Consider the following 15,070-nt stretch of genomic DNA (forward strand, 5'->3'; position numbering starts at 1 on the left):
GAGAAAGTTTGATGATTTCATTGTAGACTTTAGCGTAAACTGCATGCTAGTCACAGTGGTGTGAAGATGATTATTAGTTAGCTTTGTAGCAGGAAAGTTCTAGAGAGCTGTTTTTGCAACAAATTGGTTTTGCCGTAGGGGTGTGGCACCAAGCCAGTAGAATCATGCTACTGAATACGAAGCATCCTTTTGAAAGAGACACTAATGAGAAATAAATCACTTGACATCACACGAGAAGAGAACGTATCTCGCTCAGAGGGGAGCGTGAAAATCGTCACTCTGTATTTTCATCCCTTTGAAACTGATAACACCATTATTTCATAATTGATAATGCCAGTTGTGGGAGATGTTAAAAGATGCATTAGCTTGAATTAAAATCTCTTTGAACGTCAAGGATGATGACAACAACTCTATGACTTCATTTGATTTTATAGTTGACACCTCTTGTTGTTGTGACAAAGTTAGACAACAAGCCACACTATTGGGACAAGTAATCCTTATAAACATTCCCATAAAAGCCTGCGAGGAGAAGGCTGTAAATTTGGGTGAAGGCAGCTTGAGTCCTTTACTGTTTTGCAGAGACAGCAAACAGCAAACTAACACAAACTGGTATTTATGTGTCTGGAGAAGTTTCGGCAACTCAACAAACCTCAAAACTCAAGACCAGACCTCAGTGAACATCACACAATAACAGAATTAAAAAATCTCTCTCGGGTATTCTTCTGTATTGGTGGGTAAGCCATGTAACAGCATCGTCCAACTGAATCGATCAGTCGCACAGGGTCTGGTGTGGCAGTGATGATGGACTGTCAGCCATCAGTGATCACTGGAGTGGCACTCAAGTCCTTGAGCTTGTTTGCCATCACTGTCGCATGACTGACATCTCAACAGGGCACATGCCACGTTCAGATGGGCGGCTATGGAGCATGCAGGCAAAAAATTGCAATTTTGAGATGAGACACATGCTAGATGGCAGTAGAATACAGAGGAGCCGACTTCTCTGCCATATGTGTGTGTTTATATGAGAGACTGTTTAAGCCTTTGTTGTTACATGCCTGCCATGTTTGTAGCTGACAGTGTCAATAATCGTTGTGAGTGGTTGTCGAGCCACATGGAATGTGTGTGTGTGTGAGTTTATGTTTACAGATGCCAGCAGCGCTTTGCAACTGTTATTTGCTCTAAATCATTGCGTTTTTAACGGTCCTTGTGGTAATCAGCATGGCCATGTGAACACAGCTCATGAAAAAACAAATCATGACATGGAGACTAACACAATTGTACTTTGTGCTTGAAGGAGATTTATTTGCTTGCTGTTGCATACAGCTCTAATGAATAAGATACTACTAATCATACTTTGACAAGTAATCCTTGTTAAGCTTTTATTTAAGTCAGTAACGCTGATTTATTAATCAGAGCTGTCTGCTTAAAGTGTACTATTTAACCATGACGCTAAAGCTGCTTTTGGAAAGCAATTACGCTCCTATTGAAGAATACTATCTGACAGGGGTGTGGCATGTAACAATGAAATCTATCTAGTTATGATATTTTATTATTGCCACACTTTTTGAAGACTGAATTAAATATACATTACCAACAAAAAGGTTTGATGATGATGATGATGATGATGATTATGATTATTATTATTATTATTATTATTATTATTGTTGTTGTTGTTGTTGTTGTTGTTATTGTTATTATTATTATTATTATTATTATTATTATTATTATTATTGATTGATTGATTGATTTTTATCATCTTGGACACAAATGTATTTCTCACAGCCTGAAACTGGCTCTTTAGTCCGTACATACCACAGATATGAGTGTGTAAAATGTTCACATTCTAAGACCCTCAAGTTATATTTAGATTATAGCTAATTAACAATTTAGCTAAAAACAAGATGAGAAAAAAAAAAAAAAAGACGACTGCATTATCGTAGTATGCAAGAATTGTAGGCACACAATGCCTATATAACTGATATGTATCATTGAAATTCATTATATTTGTTTTCACACTGGAAGTCAAGAAACCATGGCACTGAAATTGCTTAGCTGACAAGCACACAGTTGTGACTACAGTGTCTGATAGAGACAAATGAGCATCATAAGCATTGCTGAAAAGCTGCAGCAACATGCTCAGCAGGAGACACTCGTAAGAAATGCTACTGACAGAAGGGTGTGACCTGGGCATGTCAATTTTTTGTTTTGTTTTGTTTTGTTTTTAAGGCAATTAATTAGTATTAACAAAACTGAATATACAGAATAGCTGAAATACTACATCAGAGAGTCCTGGAGTTTTGCTGTCCTGCAGGATTCCGCTCCAACCCTGGAAGAAAAAAAAAAAAAAAAACTCGCCTGCCTGTAGCCTTGTGTGTTTGATTATGGTTCACGCTCAGAAAAAAAGGTACAGTTCTGTTGCTGGCGGTACCCTAAGTTACAAAAATGAAAAGGTGCATCTTTCTACCTTACCTGCACCAAAATGGTACATATTAATACCTTAAAGGTACATTTTAGAACTTTAAAAGTACATATTTGTACCTTTTCACTTTTGTACCTTAGGGTACCGTCACAACGACAGAACTATACCTTTTTTTCTGACAGTGTTAGAGCTAAATTTTGCAGGACAGTAGCACTCCAGGACCGACTTTACCAATCTCTGTACTACACTCTCACCACCCCTTCTATATTCAAATGTTGGACATCTCAACTTATTTTCTTCTTACTTTGTCCCCAATGTATTTTTCCCTCTCCATTTAAATTGATAAGAACTACACTAGTCTTGCTGTCTATAGTAGAAATGCCCACAGTTGTTGGGCACCACAAGATGGCCGCTGAACTGATTTAAATGGAGATCTCCTCTTGGCCTGTCAAATACAACACAAGGAAATAATATGTTGCTAATGCTGTGTAGGACTGGATTTATCAATAGATTGTTGACTGAATTGTGAAACTGAGCTTTGTATACTGAAATAAAGGCAGATCTGAATGTGAGTGGCTAATGTGGCCTTGCATACATCAGAAGCATTTTATAAAAAATTACGAGGTCAAAAAAAAAAAAAAAAAAAAAATATATATATATATATATATATACATGGATAAATTGTTCACAATAAGATAAATAAAATGCAATTTTGATTTTATGCCAACTTCAACTCATCCCACGCTGTTTGTGCTACAGACACGAATGACACAGTCAAATGTGTCATTTATTGAGGAGAGTGTACTATTTTAATAAGCAACTGGGCTTATTTTCACCTGACAAATAATAAAATAGGAAATATTTTGAAAGCACCATTTTTCAGGAAATCAACCTACAAACTGTGTTCGAGCAAGCAAAACGACCAGTAAATACAAGTGTGTACTTATGCACACTTCTCCTTTAAAACCATGAAAACAACATGAAACTGAAACTGACTCCACTTCCTGTCTTAAAAATCAAAACCCCAGTTTTATTCCTCAGTGTACATTATTAAGTAAGAAAAAAAAAAAACTACAAAAACCTATTATGACACCTCTCGGAGGGTTTAGCATCGTAATGCATATGACAATGTTAATGCGTTTGGTCTTAGTGGAATAGATTTGCTATGCTGCTGCTGCTGTGGCAGAGCAAGTACCAAGACTTCCAATATTTCCACAACATGCAAGGAATACTACTACTGCACATATAAGACATGTGAATCAACCCCCCCATATACTGCATACATGAATCACCCTGTAGCAGATCTATACAGGTGGAGCTGGGGAAAGTAGAGGGTTTCTGAAGTGTACTGCAACTGCTACAGCAAGCAATAGCCAAGTATTTGAATGTTGAGCAGGAAACTCATTGGCTGCTGATACAAAAAGAACCAATCAGCTACGCCATGTGATAATGATGTCATAATATCAGATTGAGTTATACCTATCGTACTGTGCCATCTAGAGTTTCATGACAGCACTTTAGATTTCTGTCATGACAATTCTCTGAGGGTTTAGCATGGTAATGTACATACTGTCCTGTTAAAGGAGAAGTCCACTTCCAGAACAACAATTTACAGATAATGTACTCACCCCCTTGTCATCCAAAATGTTCATGTCTTTCTTTCTTCAGTTGTAAAGAAATTACGTTTTTTGAGGAAAACATTTCAGGATTTTTCTCCATATAATGGACTAATATAGTGCCCTAAGTTTGAAAGTCCAAAATGCAGTTTAAATGCGGCTTCAAACAATCCCAAATGCGGTTGTAAATGATCCCAGCTGAAGAAGAAGGGTCTTATCTAGCGAAACGATATTTTCATAAAAATAATACAATTTATATACTTTTTAATGTCAAACACTCGTCTTGTCTTGCTATTCCCGACCTCTGTTTTATTCCAGGTCATGACAGTTAGGGTATGTCGAGAAACTCCCATCTCATGTTTTCCCTCAACTTCAAAATTGTCCTATATTGCTGTTTTACATTTTGTGTTAAGGGTGTTTGATCTTCTTTGCATGTTCACTTTGCAAAGACTGGGTCGGAACTTCTGCAGCGATGTAGGATGATTTTGAAATGATTTTTGAAGCTGAGGGAGAAAATACGATCTGAGTTTTTCGACATACCCTGTCTTAAGCCAGAATACACAGAGTTCAGGGAGAGCAAGACAAGACGAGTGTTGGAGATTAAGAAGTAATTTTTTTTTTTTTTTTTTTTAATTGTTTCGCTAGATAAGGCCCTTCTTCCTCGGCTGGGATCATTTGAAGCCACATTTAAATTGCATTTTAGAAGTTCAAACTCGGGGCACAATATCAGTCCATTATATGAAGAAAAATCCTGAAAGGTTTTCCTCAAAAAACACAATTTCTTTACGACTAAAGAAAGAAAGACATGAACATTTTGGATGACAAGGGGTGAGTACATTATCTGTAAATTGTTGTTCTGGAAGTGGACTTCTCCTTTAACGTGTTTGGTCTTGGCGCAATAGATCTGCTACGCTGCTGCTGTGGCAGAGCAAGTACCAACACTTGATACTGCCAAAACACCCACAACATACTGCTGTAAGCATGTAAGAAATACTGCTGCTGCACATATACCATATATGAATTAACCTCCCAACAAAGCAGGAGTAAAAGAAATGGCCAATACAAGCCAATATATGCATCTGAGTGTCAAAATATAAACTGCTGCAACAGTGAACATGCATATATCCACACACATGAAAGAATGAAACAGACGTTGCCTGGTCAAAACAAAACCAGTCCAAGTGCTATTTAAAATGAACCCAATCCCATTTGTTGAAACAGTGTTCCCGGCAAAAGTGTAAAAGTATCCCAGTTCTGCAGGAAAACCACATACTTTGGCAATGCTGTTTATAGACAGAACCAAGATTGCACAGGAAAAATTAAACTGTCCAATAATATAACAACCTAACATGTTTAACTGGTTCCGGATCCAATCAAACTATATGAGATAAAATCAACTAAATGCATTATTTTCCAATGAATAGTTTCAATCTAAAATACAGCACATTATGCCAGTTAAATTTGTTTTTGTTGTCCTTAGTAGTCCTTCACAAGTAGCCTAGTAGACTCAACAAAAGCAATAACAACTGCAAATTACACTCTTGTCAGATAAATATATTTGTATGACTGTAACTGGACTTGTTTCAGCATTGCTTTCCTTTTCTTTCTTGATTAGCAGTACTGCTCTTCAATGCACAAGACACACCCTATGACTGAAATGGGTCACTATGACAGTAAACCAAAAATCTTAGTAAAGTTTCTTGGGGATATTGATCTTCTGGATTGTCTGTTCAGCTTCAGACAGAGAAGATCGATATTCTCTTTCAGACTCATAATATAGAAATGGAATTAAATTACTGTAGAGCCTCAATAGTATTATACTGCATTCTCAAAGTACAACAGAATCCTGAAGAAAAAACAATTTCAGGTGTTCATGCATTCAGAATATTTATATGCCACGAGGGGTTTTGGCGCTTTGTTGGAAAGAGTCAAGTTACTGGTTCTGGTCCTAGGCAGGGTGCCTGGAGATTTCTTATGCTGTGCACGCCAACATTTCTGCCCTCCTCCGCCTGCCAGCAATGTATCCTTGAATGGCGCACATAACCCAAATTGTTCTACCAAAATACATTCAGATCAGGTTGTTCTTAAGGAGCTCTGGGCCCACTCTGGAGACGTTTTAGACAGCTGTTTTACTAGCAGTGTTCCGGATTCCTCAAAAGCTACGCCCACCTGATCATACGGTATAAAGAGTTAATCAGTGCACCCACTTACTCAACTCAGCTCTCCTAAAACTTGGAGGACGATGACAGACCCTGCTCTCCAGAGATCTGCTTTGCTTTGCAGAGGCTCAGCATGCAGAATACAGCATCTCTGTGTTTTTCAGAGCAGACAACACCCAGAGGCTCTTGACATGAAAATAAATGGAGATGTTTCTGTCTGTGTCCTTGAGCAGAGAATCATCTTAGTGCTCCCTATACACAATCCTCACGCCACTCCATTGACCTTTTACCACATCCACACCAGCAGGATGTTAACCCTACAGCTAAAATGATATCTCTTTTCAAAGGCCTGATACAAAAAAAAAAGAAAAAAAAAAAAAGTGTGTGTTATTTAGGAGTGTGTTTTACTTTAATAAACTAATAAAATGCTTAGAATGTTTTAGAAATGCTTAAAATGTTTTAACATGGCAGATTATAGATGATAAAAAGGCAAAGTATTAGTCTTAGTTGGTCTTTCAGCCTGGTTAAGTCTGGTTAGAGTTCTCTGTTTCAAAGCCCAGTGAGTTTCCTTACACTTTTAAGATACCTAATATTTACAGTGTAGTAGTATGTGTCCTTCATAGATAAGAAAATTCCAGAATGCACTGCAAAAATTGAGCAGGAAAAAAAAAAAAATTCAAGATGTGAACAAAGCTAGAGAAATATTTATACTAAATCAGAGGCAGATCTACCGAAGCAACTGCCACCCTAAGAAAAATGATTTGCCATCCCAGCATTTGAAATCCCAGTATATAAAATATAAATGTAAACAGTTTTTACTGGACCATTTTTCAACAGTGCCTCTTCAATGTGATGAGATAAAAAGACTGCATACCTTAAAATGATGGCAGAAAAACAGGTATATCTATAAGCTGTCCTCACGGGCTACACGCACATGCAACATACCCAGTGTAGTCCGCTTCACATATAAATGACTCCTATGAACTGGTTAGTTTTTGGAGGGAAAAATACACAGTACAACCAGTGTAGAATAAATTGACGGCAAATTAACTTGAAGGTCCTCTGAGAAATCTGACCCTGACTGGATAGGATGTCTGTGGTTGACATACTGAAAATAGTGCCTAAAACCTGTCATTTATATTGTATATCATCCAAGTATGTAAATATACTTCATAACTTGCACTGGAAAAAGAAAGAAAGAAAAAAAAAAAAACATAGCTGTTGTGTGCACTCAAATATTTTCATAGATTTAGAACAATTATACAGTATAACAATGATAGTGATTGTATAATTATTCATAATTCTAGTTAGTTATCATCACTGGTGTAACAACCACTTTATTATAACCACATGTTACTAGCTTAGCAACATTCTAACATTAAATTATATTGGAACCGGTAACAAGTTCAGTTTTCCATGCACTTCTTGTGAGTTATAGCCTACTGAGTATTGCAGTTTAGTCCCCAAATGAGCTTCCTTTCCAGTTACAATGCTGTCTAAGAATGACAGCAATGCAGCTCACTAGGTTTTGGACCAGAGCTTATGTGTGTGTATGTTGTTAGCTATGTTTCCCTCTCAGAGTGACTCATCCCTGGAGTTTTTTTTTTTTTTCTCTCTCTCACCAACACCAGGATGACGACTGATAAGCTATGGATCCTTTCTAAATTACAGCCTCACAGAGCCAACGTCCCCAGCTGAGCCTGAATGTTATCGCCCTGCCGCTCTACAAGTAGCTCTCCATTTTTGGTCTGCAGAGCGAAACTGTTTTAACAATTTCCTAAGGGGCTATAGCCCACCCTTCCTATAAATCCTTCAGAACGTGAGACCTGAGAAAGGCAGTGTCCAAAAACATCTGATGTCTTTACTACGCATAAATATGTGGTGCATTACGCTCTGATATAAATCTAAATATCAATGTTAAACGTAGCTGGATCCAGCTGCCCAAGACTTGATAGTAAAACCACATATGATACTCTGGCCTCCTGTCTAAACATTCAGTTTATTTTTTGTGTGATCATTTATGTGCTGTAAAACCCTGGCGGCATTGTTGTACATTGGTTTCTCTGGACATTATGAGCTCAAGCATGAGTACACAAAGATCCCTCAGGGGATATAACAAAGGAATAGGACTTCCCATTACCACATGTAGAGGCTGGCGGCTGTACAGACTGTAACCATGTAAAAGCCTGCCCTTTTATATTTATTTACTCCAGAACACACCTGTATATTAACCAAGACCAACCTAAAAATGTCAGAGCTAAAGAAACTAATTTTATGATAGCATTGTCAGATTATATTGCTACTTTCCAAAATGGCCACCTAATGAACTAAATTACCATAAAGTCACCATGAAATCAAAATGGACAATTCTAATATTTTAAAAAAAAAAAAAAAAATATATATATATATATATATATATATATATATATATATATATATATATATATATAATAATTAAAAAAAAAAAACAGAAACACTCAGAATAGCCTAGCAACCACATACAGTAGCTATTCGCTGAAAGCATTTTTACTGACATTTTTTTTCCCCTGAAAATGGCAAAAATTTAGTGCATGCCTATTATTTGCATACACCTGACACTAAATGGCCAACACCAATTTTAATGTACAATCTTAGCATTAGTTATGCAAATAGCTTGTGCCTGGGGGCCATTTTATATGGTGGGGAAATGGAGAAGTTATAAACCTAACTCCATTCCATTCCTAAACGTGAGCACAAAGACTTCATCTCTTTAGAAGCTTCTGATCGCGGGTTGGAGTAATGATGTTCTTATATTTCACGGTGAGATGAGAACTGCTCCCCCGAGTCCCTGGAGGGGTCTCTAATTCAGTGTGTGGCTGCAGGGCATGGCCTAGCTCCTTTCCATTCACTGTCCCTGAGGTGCCATTGCTCCAGTTACTTTCTGCCTTTGTCAGAAATCAGCTCTTAAAAGCCGCTTCTTCATCATTGCCTTTATCATCAAATCTGACCCAAGATCAGTTCATTTCCCCAAAAGGAAAGTGATCACAATCTTTTTAATGGACAGAGAAAACCAGTCAATGGCTTATGCTGAGGGCCACCTCACTCTATCCAGTATAGCATCAGGATCTAGATCAAAAGTTTAAGTTCATGTGATATCCTGAAGACACTAATATCTGTGGCATAATCAACAGACAATAACCCTTGTGCTTGTTTCTGGATGCATATGCCATATACTTACATATATCAGACCACACAATATTAGAATTCTCATAGCCAGCCTGCCCTACACATTTAAAAGTGTTCAGCAAGACAGTTGTGATGATTTAAAATCAATTTTGTTTGGGCATAAGAATAATAGGCTAGAGTTCTGCTAGCATTTATTATGCAATGAAAGCAGTCTAAGCGGATGTTTTTGTTCTGTGTAATTAAGGAATGTCTGGGAGCATTTTCAAACACCAATCAATGAGTCCATTAAGTTATTTATTGCTGATCTTCAAGAAAACAAGTACACTCAGTCTAGCACATGCTTGCCAAATGCACACACTGTATCAGTCTAAAAATGGTGATATTTAGTTTTACATTTTCCCCCCATAACTTTCTACAGTGCAGCTCTTTATATAAAGTATGTCTAGCTTTTTTCTGGATGCATGTAGTATACTATATTGCAAATCTCAATGCTTGATTGCTCATATCATTGCTAAATACAAAATGATCACCCTACTCTAATCATCTAAATGTGACTGTAAGGCATGAAGGTAATAAGATATTTAAAAAAAAAAAAAAAAAAACTGCTTTGAAACAATGTGCATTGTCTTGTTCACTATCTGACCTTATAGACTGTAGAACACAGACAATATTATCAGCTCTGATGGCCATGATCTTTTGCCACCAAAGCCGTATTATTGGTCATGACAAATTAGTTCTATAATGCTTTATGATGACAAATACTTAACAAGTTTATTTTCAAAGAAATTATAATTATAAGATAAACTGAAACATTTTATTTTTAAGTGATGCAGTTACCTGTCACATGTACTTACTATAGTAATAAGAGTACTTACAAGCAGCTAACCCTAAACCAATAAATAATAAACCAAACCTTACAGAAAGTACATGTAGTTAATAAATATTACTACAGTACTTATTTGTGTAATTACACTGTAACAACATCACCTAAAAATAAAGTGTAACTGAATAAACAATGTTTATTTTATAACCTTATTTGACAATTTGTTGGACAATGTGTTCCAAAATAAAAAATAAAAATAAAAATAAAATAAAATAATAATCAACATGTTTTTGCTGTGTGATTGTTTCTTTCAATTTAGTAAATTCTGAATGAGCAATGTTTATTTTATTATTTTATTTGACAGTCTGTTGGACATAATGGTGTTGTGAGGCCAATTTAAAAATATATTTGTAATGGTTTATTATTTATTACTATGCACTGTATTCTAAATTAATAAGCATAATTAGCAATTAATGGTGCTGCTGTTTTTTTTTTTTTTTTTTTTTTTTTTTTCCTTAATTTAAATTCCTCTTCTTGTTATTCAGCTTTAACAATTGTTTAGGTGTGGCCAGTCCTTGAATTCCTAATTCTGCTTAACACCCTGATCTTGTGGATTACCTCGAATTCATTTAAACACCAATACAATTGGTAAGAAACTTTGTAAACAATTTATCTTTGACATACAGATATGAACAGGCTTATAAACTCAAGTCTTTAACCTGCATGTAGGTGTTTGCCACTCCAAAAAACAACAAACAAATAACAACTAAGAGTCCTGAATAGATATCTTCCAGCACTGGCGTGATGCTCACTCCAGACTGATGCATTTATATGCAGGGTCCAGGGTGCTTCAAAGAGGGCTCTGTAAATTGGGTCCAGTGGGTGAGAGGCTTTAACTGTAAGTTCATTAGGGAAATTTCCCTAATCCCCTGTGGGCTAAGGCAGTGTAAGTATTTTACTGCCAGTCACAGAGATTAGGCTGGCAGCACTTCTAGCCTGCCGTTCCTCTGATTGAGTGGACGTCAGTTAAGAACCCAGAGGTCTTTGCAGCATTTTTATAGTAGACTTTAGTTGAATCTTAGTCTGGAGGGCCCCTTCAGAGTTTGCATAATCTCTGTCTTATGAGAATTCAAATTATAATTGCCCGACAGACAGAGATTACACAGTCTTAGTCTAGATAATGTCAGGTCCTTGAGATGAGCAGTACACCAAGAAGCAGATGAACTGAAATTTTCAATCAGACATAGTGACCTCATACGCATGTCCTCACATATTACTGAGCTGATGAATTAACTATCGAAATGGAAACCACCGTTCAATACACCATCTACATCACCTTCTCTAAAATAGCTGCTAAACTGCATATATTAGATATAGGGAAGACAAATGAGGCTGAGCAGTTCTGAGCACACTGGCATACAAATGATGGTGGCATCATGGGAAATTTGTGTCAACAGTCTTACGCTAACGTCAGCTGAGAGGGGCGACAACAAGTACATGAGCCCTGCTATGCTGGGGCAGCCCATGAAAAGATGGTAAACCATCTGTCCAACATATACTGGATTGGTATGATAGCTTTTTAAGTGGCTAAGTCTAAGCTAAGAAGGTGGATGTAAGGTTAATCAGAGGCCAATTGGAAGTAATTGTCTGAGAGGTGGAGTGGCTTTAAAAGTTGACCACTGGTTTGAACTCTCATCACTTTCCTGACCCTATGGTTTCCATCTGATGGTATAATCTTGAGGCAGTTCTTCCAGTTTGTGTGCATTAGAATATCTATATCAGAAGTAAATTAACATTTATATTAATAGTATCTTATACAGCTAAAGCACATCAATTAAGGACTGTAATGGCTTGATTTGCTGTTATAATTCACTACTGCTGACAATTGCAGCCTTTGTTCTCAGTTATATTTGGAAAGGTTCGGAGCAGGTACACAAAGGGAGGGGACTTATTAGAGCTGCAGTGCACGTGAGTCCTAATCAAATTGGCTTTGTGCTAGAAGCTTGTTCATCTAATGAATCTGTTCCTCAGACACTGACACGCTGCATGAGCTGGCCCTCAAGGTGAATGCTCTTTGTGCCTTCCCAATCATCACTGACATCTGCCAGAGAGTCTCATTAAGGTCCCATAAAACAATTTTCTTATTCAAGTGGCATCTTTGTGATCTATCGGTAGATATCTATGCAATACAAATTGCAAGCAAGTAAAACTAGACTCAGGTGCTGTCCGTGGTACTGAAATTTCCAGCTCCGTTCCTCTGCGCACTTGTGTGGTGTGTTTTTGCAAAGACTATAATTATATGAGCCAGTGTGAACTCGGGTGGTATTGTGCCACTTGACGGCCACCCTGTGCATGTGAATTATATGTTTTACAAGATTATAATAGCATTATAGCAAGTGCAATAGACGAAGTATGCAGCCATGATTAGAAACTCAGCTACCACTCCCATGAACACAGGTGAGTACAAACGATATCAGTTCGCATAAGCTTACTGTGTATACAACCCGATGTGAATTATACATTGCCTGTTTGTGCATTGGAAATAACACAATGAGAAGCAGCAATTATTAATAAGCCTCTAGACTGAGACAGATTTTACCTCTCAAACAACATAAATCACATCAAACATTTATACCACCAGAATTATACGTGTGAAACCTACTAGGTGGTCAGGAAATCATAAAGAAGTAATGGAACCGTGAGTAATTTCAGCTGGGAAGCAAATTGAGATTCCCGAATTGTTAACTAACACTTAAAAAGGACCAATAATGGACACCTTGTATATTTTTAGTAAACTCAGTTTTCCCTATTATAAATATCTAAACATGTTTGGAAGTACAAGAAACGCTTCTTCAGGATCGATGATGATATCTAGTTAAAGCGGGCACGTCAAATGCAGAGTTTCTGTGCAACTGTAATCGACTGAACGCGTTAACTGATGTAAAAATACAAAGCCGTGTCGATGTGTTAGTAATGGTTTTGAAATTATTTTACAAATGACAGGTACTCAGTAGTCAGCGTGATAAGCCCTTCACCTACCTTAAACATCGGAAACGTATCCATTCGCCTTGATTCCACTCAATTCTAAACGGAGGCGCTTTAAAGCCTTTGCGGTTTCAACACATCTTCTTTTCTTGTTTTATGTAAAGAAAAGCAGAGAAACGGAGCAAGGTGCATTCTTTTGCACACCGACCTGCGCTGAAATCCGAGTCCTAACACACCATTCTTGTGTAGTTTCCACCAAGTTGAGCTGAAAACGGCCACACGCACTTCTAGATCAGACAATTATCCCAGATCTCTCGTTAAATTGTGTATTCCTCTCCGAACGCCACCCGTTTATTCCCGTTTTTCAGTTGCTGTCTGTTTCTCCATTGTTTAGTAGTGAATCCATCAACGCACTGGCAATTCCTTTTGCAAACTAAAGCGATATCCAGATAGACTCCGGGGAAAGCGATTGAGCCTAGTTTTAAAAAAGAATGGCTTGCGAGGAGCGCAGGTCAGTTGAAACATATACCGAACGCGTGTAGACGGTGATCAAAAGCTCTCCAGAGCTGTGCAAATCTGTAGATGGCACAAACGAGTCAGAACGGACATGGTGCGTTGCAGGGACAACTCCGGGAAGCTTATCGGGATCACAGTAAAGCACAGACGGACGTATGGCGCATGCCAAGGCGTCCGGATTTACGCATTATCTGTACGTCCACTGAAGCTACATAATTAGTCTTTGCAAGGAATGGTCGATCTGGGTTGACTGCGCTTAGACGCAGGATGTCCGATTGTGTCGGATCAACTTGAATTGAGAGTATACGGATTATCTTTGCCCTTACTTAACCTAGATGATTAGTCTTTCCGAGATTGAGCAGATTTGTCCCAATTAATTTACTTACAATACATAGAAAGCATGTCATGTATTGTACACTTATAGGAAAAAAAAAAAAAAAAAAAAAAAAAATATATATATATATATATATATATATATTGATATGTTCCAAGTCTACTGATATTTAAAACAGCATTGGGATATTTCACTATTTTTATCAGTCTGTTTTTTATCTGTTCAAAGACAGTTCCAGACTAGAAGAACTCCAGAGTATGTGAGTGGTGCAAACTACAAGCAGGCTGGCTGTTCAATATGTTTTAATATGTTTAATACAGTTTTATATGTTTAATACCCCCCAAAAAAAAAAAAAAAAAAAAAAAAAAAAAATTCAAGTGCACGAACATGTTATATCACAGCAATTAGGACATGGCGTGAATGCAGCATATATTACAGCCATGATCATCTTCTTGCTAATATTGTTATTCGATGGCAGGTGGTATTGAAGGGGAATAGTCATTCAAGTGCATATTTGATTGGACAAGAACATGCATCTGAGTGGAAGATGATTCAAAAATAACAAAAACAAACAGAAAATGACAGTCTATGAAATTAAAAGCAGCAATGTGCAGTTTGCAGTCTTGTCAATGTGGAATGACTGCCTTTCTTAATTTCTAGTTATGTACTACCAATATGTAATTATGCTGAGTGGAATGTTCTCATAAACTCCTTTTCTGCTATCCTTGAACTTATTATACAAAAGACAGGAAGAGAAAGAATGGATCTATCAGTGCACAGGCAGACTAAGGAAGCTTTTTATCACATAGTCTGGTAAAACATGGTAAAACATAAGACATATATGTCCTGCAGAGTTTAGCTTCAACCCTAAAAAATAATAATAATAATAATAATAATAGTAATGACCTGTCTGTATAGCCTTAGCAGAGGTTGGCTTACTATAGGGAGATGAGAGGGTGTGTACTTACTATTGGAGAAAGTGTAACCGCTAACTTGGATCATGTGTGCTTTGATAACCAATCCATTAAAGCCTTGACGTCATTGAATTTCAGT

The 15,070-nt window shown here is 37.1% G+C and overlaps 1 protein-coding gene across 1 annotated transcript in view; it reads right to left on the bottom strand.

Moving 5' to 3' along the window:
• LOC127179791 (leucine-rich repeat and fibronectin type-III domain-containing protein 2) overlaps nucleotides 1-13,819 on the bottom strand; it is a 150,342-nt gene extending 136,523 nt beyond the window's left edge. Inside the window, exon 1 of the mRNA XM_051133513.1 lies at nucleotides 13,222-13,819. The gene's annotated coding sequence lies outside the window, so the exon portion shown is untranslated. The remainder of the gene's footprint in view (nucleotides 1-13,221) is intronic.
• Nucleotides 13,820-15,070: the final 1,251 nt, after the last annotated feature.

This window comes from Labeo rohita, chromosome 17, assembly GCF_022985175.1.
Source record: "Labeo rohita strain BAU-BD-2019 chromosome 17, IGBB_LRoh.1.0, whole genome shotgun sequence".
NCBI classification, from domain to species: domain Eukaryota; kingdom Metazoa; phylum Chordata; class Actinopteri; order Cypriniformes; family Cyprinidae; genus Labeo; species Labeo rohita.